The sequence below is a fragment of the Rhipicephalus microplus genome, chromosome X, assembly GCF_043290135.1.
Source record: "Rhipicephalus microplus isolate Deutch F79 chromosome X, USDA_Rmic, whole genome shotgun sequence".
NCBI classification, from domain to species: domain Eukaryota; kingdom Metazoa; phylum Arthropoda; class Arachnida; order Ixodida; family Ixodidae; genus Rhipicephalus; species Rhipicephalus microplus.
Genome location: NC_134710.1, coordinates 375168697 through 375177554, shown reverse-complemented (window position 1 = coordinate 375177554; position 8858 = coordinate 375168697).

Sequence of the window (8858 nt, the reverse complement as noted above, 5' to 3'; positions counted from 1 at the left end):
TGGCTCGATGTCGATGGCTGCAAGGACAGACTCCACGTCTTCGAAATCAGAATCATTGGTTTCAAAAGTTCGCAGCTCCGTAACCTGGACGAAATCATTCAGACTGGCGATGACGGTTCCTTTTGCAACATGCTGCACCTCATTTCCAAAGTTTGTGAGTAGAACGTTTGCACATCCGTCACGTAACTTAAAGGTCTCGTGCCATGCAGATCCCTTTTTGGAGTAGTAAGGCAGTGTTGTTGTCAGCAAATCCTTCGAATTCACTGAATGCTTTGTTGTTTACTGCGACAGATATGCTCGATCTTGGCGGCACCATGACGCCATCATCTGCAATACAAAGGTCATATACGTTTTCTTCCGTTTCAAAGGTAGCAATCGCATGCCTAGTCAAGAATGAGACGGAAGATTCTCGCAAGTTAATTACAGCGCCATTAGCTCGTAAGAAATCCATGCCGATAATCGTCTCTTGAGCATTCCGGCAGCACAATAAAACTGGCGACGCACGTGAAACCCCGTATTCCGATTCTTGCTGTGCATATTCCAGTAGGGTCGATGAGGTGCCCTCCTGCTGTGCGAACTTGTGGTCCCTTCCAAGGAGTCAGCACTTTCTTTAGTATTTTAGAAAGTCCGCTACTCATCACTGAATAATTTGCGCCGGTATCTACCAGTCCGATGACTTCATAGCCGTCAACGAACACACGTAAATCGGAAGTAACGTCACTATCGAAGCACCGGTTTCTGAATCGGTCGTCGTTGATAGTCAGCACTGGAGGTTTTTCTGCATTAGCGTCGATAGCGGCCTTGCCTCCACAGGTCGCTGGCTCTAGTTTTCCCGACGTGGGCTTGGGGAACGAGACCTTGGGGAGCTTGCTGAAGGTCGGGGGCTAGGCGATCTATACCTCCCCGTTGTCGTTGCCCGAGGTCGGTGTCGTTGGAAGCCACTTGAGGTTTGACGACCTGACAGGTATTCTTCAATTTCGAAGGGACGTTCACCATTTCGTGGTCGATGTGCATTAACAGGAAAACCACGTAGTCCTGCCTGGCGGTAGTGGCACGTTCGGTAGAGATGACCAGGCTCCCCACAGTGGTAACACAGCGGTATCCTGTCGGGGGTGCACCAGACATCGCTCTTTCTTAGTCTCCTCTCTGGCGTTGGCTGCAGGGTGCTCGGCGGCATCGGGTACTGCATAGGTGTAGCCGCCGCGACGTCCGCACGTCCTGGAGGTCCTCGTAGTAGCACATCCGCATACGTCATTCTCGTGTTCTGTTGTAGTGGCAGCCCTGGCTGTGCGTTGCTCGAAGGTTCGCGTACCACCTGCCTGACCTCCTCACGGATCACATCGGCCAGAGACGAAAGCATTGGGGTGTTCTGGTCAAGACGCTGCCTCTGCAGCTCTTCTCGCACAACAGACCGCACCAGCTCGCGTAGTGCTTCCATGCCGTTACCGAAGGCTGGTGGCAACATGTCCAAGGAAGTGACGATCGCATCCCAGTTGTATAACCTTGCTCGCTGTTGTAGCGTCCTTTCCATTGTAGTAGCCTCGGAACGAAACTCGGCGACGGTGCGCGGCGGGCTTCGAATTAGTCCGGCAAAGAGTTCTTGCTTCACGCCTCGCATCAGATGGCGCAGCTTCCTGTCTTCGCTCATATTTGAATCCGCTCGGTGGAATAAGAGAGACATGTCTTCCACATACAAGGCAAAAGTTTCGTTATTGCGCTGATTTCTTGTCTGGAGCGCAGCTTCAGCTCTCTCTTTGCGGTCTGTGTTCGGGAAAGCAGTGAGCAGCTCCCGTCGAAAATCATTCCATGACCGGAAGGTGGCTTCGTGGTTTTCATACCACGTTCGTGCGCTATCTTCCAGTGCGAAGTAAACACTTCCAAGTTTGCGCTCTTCCCCATATCCGTTAGCCTTTGCGACGCGTTCAAAGTGCTCAAGCCAGTCCTCTGCGTCCTCGTAGCTTTCGCCGTGGAAAGGCTTTGGTAGCATTGGCTGGTTTACTACAATGTTGGCTGGAGTGACCTGAGCTGTCATGTCAATTGCGTACCCGTTCACAGCCGTTGATGTTCCAAGCGAAGTCGATAAAGGTGAAAATTCAGGACCCTCACCACGTAGGCGTCGACTGCAGCGCTGATGAACAGGCGTCAGCTCGTTGGGTCGAAATCGCTGTGCTTCTGGACTGTGCTCCGTCACTCGAGAGGGGCTTGGCATCACACCCAGCACTTCCACCAGATTTGTAACGCACTCTTCAATAAACTCTTTTAATACGCTAACGTACGCTGGGCGAACTTGTGCCCGAGAATAATAGCACAGCTAGATTGTCTCGAGGATTCCCTTCTGCCTCCTCTTCTACGTTCGTCTTTTTCCCCAACACGGTTCGTGCGCAGCTGGGTCCCACAGGCTCGTGCGTCGCAAATCATCTAGAAGGCACAAGTATTTGCTAGCGTGCGTAATTTGAAGTCACCTTGTGTCAATATGTTGCACCATTAGCCTCATTTATCAACACCAGGTGTGCCGTTATTCAAGGGAAAAGCTTGTCTGTGAGTCTAGGTCGCATTCTGGAGAGAGCGACCCGATATCACGTAAGTAAACGTGGCAAACCTGGACATAACTGGTAAATACCCTTTCCTGTGATAAAGTGATGACAGCAGTCACTGACGTATTTTTCTTTCTTCAGGTTCCCTCAGTTAATGCGTGCCATTCAAGCACATATCAAATTTCGTAAGTGTTTTGTTGTGGTTTCGTGGATGCAAATTTTATTTATATTCGAAAGATTTGTTATACAGCTAACCTGAGCAATGCTGCCTAGCCATATTTTATTTTTTGTTGCTAAGTTTCCGGATGTAATCGGCGAAGTAACTTGTTTCCTGTTAATGTATGCGCGTGCCTATTCAGGACTACAAGCTTCGTTGGAAATTTTTAATTTAATACGGTAGGCAGCTTGACCTGTCTGAGCCTGAATGCACGCGGTCAGATCTCGCTGAAATGCGAGTGATGACAGTTCGTCTAACTTCAACCATTGTCACATTTGCGTGTTTTATTTTTTTACGTAAGATAGCTTAGGCGAGTTAGGTAAGTGAGCAATTTTATTTTTGTTTCACTGGACACGCTAAGGTTCATAAATGAACGGTAAAAATAATCTAGTCAACCAAGTTGGCGTAGATACGTTTTCAGTCAGTACAATGCATGCGTACTGCAATTATGTACATTGGTTGTGTACTTCACTTAAGCTTTTAGTGTTTTTTGTTTGTTTGTTCCACCTAAATCCGACAACTAGCTGACCATATGTAGGTAAACTAACTCACGAGTTGGCTCACCCAGGCTCTCATGGAGTCGCACATTCACACAGACTCAGATAGAGCTGTAAGGCTTGACCCGCGTATTCCCAGACCTTATGACTTTATGACTTAAGGTACTCGATATACTACATTAATTGGTTCGGCAGCTGACGAAGACGAACAATTATGACTTAACCCTTTGTGATGCGTTGTACAGTTAAAGTATATGCAACTATGAAGGAAAGCACACAGCGACATCTTAACTATGACTATATTCACCATTCAGCCGGTACGTTTGCCATCGCACGATCACTGTGCGCACAGGACCTCCCCCTCTCCCTTCTGTAGTTATCTAGAAGGAGGGGGGCGCTAAATCTGCCCCATACATTGACTTAGGAAGAAGGCATGCGAGAGGGGCGCTCATTCAAACTGTCAGCCCTCCCCCCCCCCTCCCCTTCTTCTTGATGGGGAACGCGGCACACGGTTATGTAGTACCATTGAAAGACTCTGGTAGTACTTAACTATACTCAGCCATCGACAAACGCGCTGTTGGTGAACAACAAATGTGCATTTCTGAAGGTAATGAATGATGACTAAAGCTCTAAAACTTCGTAAAGTAGTGACGTATGTGGTTATTTGCGCACCTCCTCTCTTTTCCCCTTCCTCTGATCTCTCCGAGGCCACGCCGCATTGGTATTGGCCAGATACCGTCACGTGGGAACGCTCGCAGTGTTCATTTGTTTACAGTCGCTCGAGAAAACCATCTTTGCTCTCGAGGCGCGGACTCCATGAAGTACAGCGCATCTGTTTAGGCGTATATACGAACTTGTCCTTCCGTGCGCACTGTGCTGGGAAATACTTTTCACCCAAGAATCACCGGTGCTCTTCGTTGCCATGAGTGGTTGTTGAGGCCGAAAGCTCTTTATGATACCACCCGGTAAACGCGACGAGTTGCGACAAAAGAAAGGGTTGCATAGAATCGGAAGTGAGAACTTCAGGCCGATATTTCGGGATCTACTTTGCGAAGTTGAACGTCTCTTATATGAGTATGGTTCGATGTTTGCTCAATTCAATGTCTGCTCTAACGCCGTAGACAAGTCGAATGGTGCTCGATTTCATGATTTCTCACTCAGACTTCGTTAACGCTTCTCAAACATTGGCGTCATTGACGATTTAGTAAACGGGGCAGGGGGAACTCTACAGAAGGGTCATATGGTGGTTTTGGGACGTTAAACACCACATATCAAATCAACTCCACGAAAGGGAATCTCTATGTGTCCGTGCGACGTCTTTCTCAGGTTTCACAGGGAGCCATTATATGTTGTTGTTTTTTTTAGAAGGGGGGGGGGGAGCCCGATGAGCAAGAAGTAAATTCAGTTCAGTCATGCGAAATCAATGCGTGCTATGAGGAACACAAGCTAAACACTTAAACACTTACAAATGATACCAAAAAATCATCAGTGAGTGCGAAAACGGAGACTGTCACTCGTGGCACGAATCCAGCTCACGGAAAGAATGCGTTTTTATCACTTGTAATAGTGACGTTGGATGGGCATCGTGCATCTATACCATCTACACGGCGATGTAAAGTGTAGACATTATTAGTATGTTACTGTCAGCACATTTTATTCGCTGACAATCAGCTCAAACCGCTCAAAACGATGCGCTGTTGTATGAATTTGCAGATGCGCTACCGACCACCTAACCACACTGCCGCCGTGGTGGTATTACGACCAAGGAGGTTATACTGAAACTTGTTGAGTGGTGGGCCCCCATACCCGTCCATGTATTGAAGTGAAGCCGCGGTCGTCATATTGCTCAGGACCGAAGGAAGCGCTAATTGCCTGGTCCACGCTGCCGTTGTGCTATGGGCGCTAGCAGCCATGCGTTACCCATGGTAACAATGTCAGCGCCTGTCTTAATTCTTCTTACTGGGCGAGGGAACGTTGGAGTGACTATACTATAGATCTTATTTATTTTTATTTTCCGCTTGTCCTTGAAGGGTGTTAAGAAATGTTAGTCTGTGACATCAGTTCGCAATATGTTCACAATTGCTTCACTAGCCTCACTGCAGAAGTTCTAAATGAAGAAATGCAGCGAAGCTTAAGTAAAGACAGAACATCAGACATGTCCGTCCATGCCCAAGTCAACATATCCGAAAACGTTATTGCCCATAAGTTGCATATATTTTCAATTGACATGTCGTCAGCTACTATGACAGCAATCAATAGCTCCTCTCTTACTTGCGCTGTGTTCGTGATCAACCCGAAAGATTCAGTGGTGAAGCCAGGATCGCCGTTCCCAGCGTTTATTATTCACGAATGGTGTGCTGGTTTGGTAGAGCATTGCTGAACTTTGCTCGCCCGTAATCATAGGCGATTGGCAAATAATACTGCAGCGTCAGGGCAAATGTTTTTGATTCCAGAGAGCATTTCCCGTATTTTCGTGGACTCGTTTGAGGAGCTGCTAGATTCCCGGAGGAAATGCTGCTTGGGAACCGTACAATATTCTTTCCGATAAAAGGTTCTGCTCATTTAGGTTGTCAACTGTCACGGACGGCTATTTTCGGCGACACCGCGTCACGGCAATTAACGGGCGCCGTACTCCCCGACTGACCGTGAGAAACGGCGGCACATGAAAGGGAACCGATAAGTGCAAAATGGGGTGCTCTCCTTAGAACGTCGCCGCCGACGGTTAATCCTTTTGTAACTGTGGCGGCGTCTGCAAGGTCGTAGAAGGCCGCGGTATACCCCGTACAAGGATTAGACTACGAGACGCCCGGCTGAGAGCTAAGTGGTTGACCGTTCCCACGGAGAAAAGCGTGGGAAACGCTCTGGTGGCCAAGCCGTATGACAACAACCCGACAGGTTGTCACTCTCGCTAGTTGCGGGCCCTCTCCCTATTAAAAAGGGGTGGGGTCAAAATATTTTTGGGGCGGAGTTTCCCCTCAATTAAACGCGCATGATTGGACCCAGGTAGAGGTCTCTTGTCCCCAAGGAAGAGAGCGAGGAGACACGAGGGGAATTTAAGCGCAGGATTTTGCCCTGCTAGGCAGACTAGTCGCTGACCAAGATGGTGTAGAAACAGATCAACAAGCATCTCTTCTAGAAGTTTTTAGTGTGGCTCTGTATCGGCTGGCCACCTAAACTTGGCCGTTCGTCTAGTTGTGACGCGATATTAACGTCTGCAACGTAGACATCGGGACTTCGCCTCGAGTTAGCTCAACCTGCTCGAAGTCACCTGCAAGCACTAGCCTCCCAGAGCCACCAGCGTTGCAACACCGCCGACATCGCAGTCGTGCCAGAACTCTCTTCGACTTCTCGCATCCGATCGTCGGGGACACAACGCTGCCGGTCATCACACGTATGCCTTCACCTGTTTATATCATCTTCGAACTTTCTCCTCCGTCGTTCTATTCTTGTTAGTTTGTGTAGTTTGTAATAGTTCTCTCTCGTAAGCTAATTTATTGTTTCTGTTATATATTTCTTTAGTTGTATCAAGTGTCGATGTATTTTGTTAGTCGTATTGAAGTGTTGTATTAGATCCCGTGTTGCTGCAATATCACTAGAGTAAAGTTTGTTTTGTTTTCCCACGTCTCTGATCTCTTCACTGTCTCTGCTTGCGTACGGAACGAATCAACCTGCTGTCATTCCCGTCGCCGACTTCGCGCTGGCGACGCTAGAGTGGCAGCTTGTAACATCAACCAATTCATGAGAAGCGGCAGTATACGGCTTTAAAGTCTACATTTACCCAATTGTTCAGCTTCAATGTCTTAACCCTGTTAACCAGCTGACGCACTTAGTTTGCTGATTCATGAGCTTTCTGCCTGTACCTCTCCTTCGTGGATGAACGTTGCAGGGAGAGTGAAAGGAGGGGGGGGGGGGGCAAAGGTGTTTCTTGGCTTGTTACAGGAGATCGCTTTGTTTTCTTCTACGTAAAGAGAGACATCTCACGACATTATAAAGAAATTTAGCATTTCAAGCGCAGTACACATGAAATTATAAGAAATTGAAAATCCCAGATATGCAGAGTGAGCGCTAAGTTTATTATGTTTGAAAAAGAATGCACTTACTTCTACGAAGCATATTCACCGGCTTTAGTAGGGACGCTGGGGACGCTGTGAATACTGTTGCTGGCAGCGTGTAGCCTCATTGATTGCTTTGTCCTATCGAAGCAGTCTTCTTCAAAGTGCGCTGAGCGTAAGACAACAATATTTTGGACCTTCAACAACTCTCGCCCCACAGCGCACTCAAATATATCTGCTACGCAATCCGACATCTTTGGGAAACGTAAAGCGTACAAAAAGATGTTTCACAGTGTCTCTATGGCACCCGGACGCAAAAGGGGAAATATTTGCATGCACGAATGCATTCATAGTCTTAAACATACGTGAGAAAAATTGAGAGAAATATGCCTAGTTACACGTGGAAAGTTCTGCCCGGTGTTTGCTTCACGCGAATTTCGCAGCCAAATGCTGCGCAAGCACCCACCATCATCTCGAGGAGCAATCACAGTCGTCTTCCACAGCCGCCTTGTTCGATTAGATGCACCGCACGCAACATAACCAACAACAACAACAACAACAACAACAAAAAGCCACGCTCGCCGACGCGCGCTTTATACAATGCTGCCCGACCGCTTTCTGCCCGGAGCAATATGGCGGTGCGGCGGCGTCAGCCGCGGAGCGCCTCCGCCACTCCAGAAGCTTTAGTATAACTTCCTTGGTTACCACCTATAGATTGATCTCGCGCCCAATAAGTTACTGCAGCAAGTTGTGCTTACCCCTTAAAAAAAACACAAATTGCCCAAAGGTATACACATACACCAATACCACTGGCAACGGCTGCGTTCTCAAGCATGAGGCGAAAACTTTTGTTGTTGGCTGAAGGCGACAAATACGAAGCTTCTAATAAACTAAGCATAAAACTCTATTTTTGATGCCAGGAGTACGCGTGGAAGCAAGAAGTGCATTCGTATATAGAATAGCACGGGACATATAGATCACGATACTGTTTTTGGGTTTGGACGACGTGTTTCACGATTTCGAGTACTCAATGGTACCCAACTATGGGAGAGCACTGAGCCGTCCCGAATAATAGGTGAACGGTATTTAGAAAATCGGTTCACGACTGGTGCAGGTATACGTTAAGAACCGCCTATAACAGGCGTATCTTATAGGCTATACGCTGGTTCAGTGTCCTCATAAGCCTCCTTTGTTGGTATAGTAAGGTTAGATACCTTGGATACATTGTCGGAGTTACTTATATGGTAATCTGTGCAGTAAAAACATTTTTTGAACCAACCCATGTCTTTCTATGTATCCTTTAATGAACTTACTACGAAATAAATGTAATGTTAAAAGTGGCTTTGTAAGACATTTTAAGTTTTAACAGCTAGGTACGGCAGATTCTATGAAGATGAAGAATCCAGTTCCATAGTTGGCAGATGCTATACCGTGAAAACAAGTGAGTACCCGTCACAAAGAAACCCATCAGAATCAAATTTCAGAATCAGAATCAAATTTCATTGTTACTAAGAAGTAAAGTCATTACAGACAGTATACAGAAGGAGGTCCCGTAGTC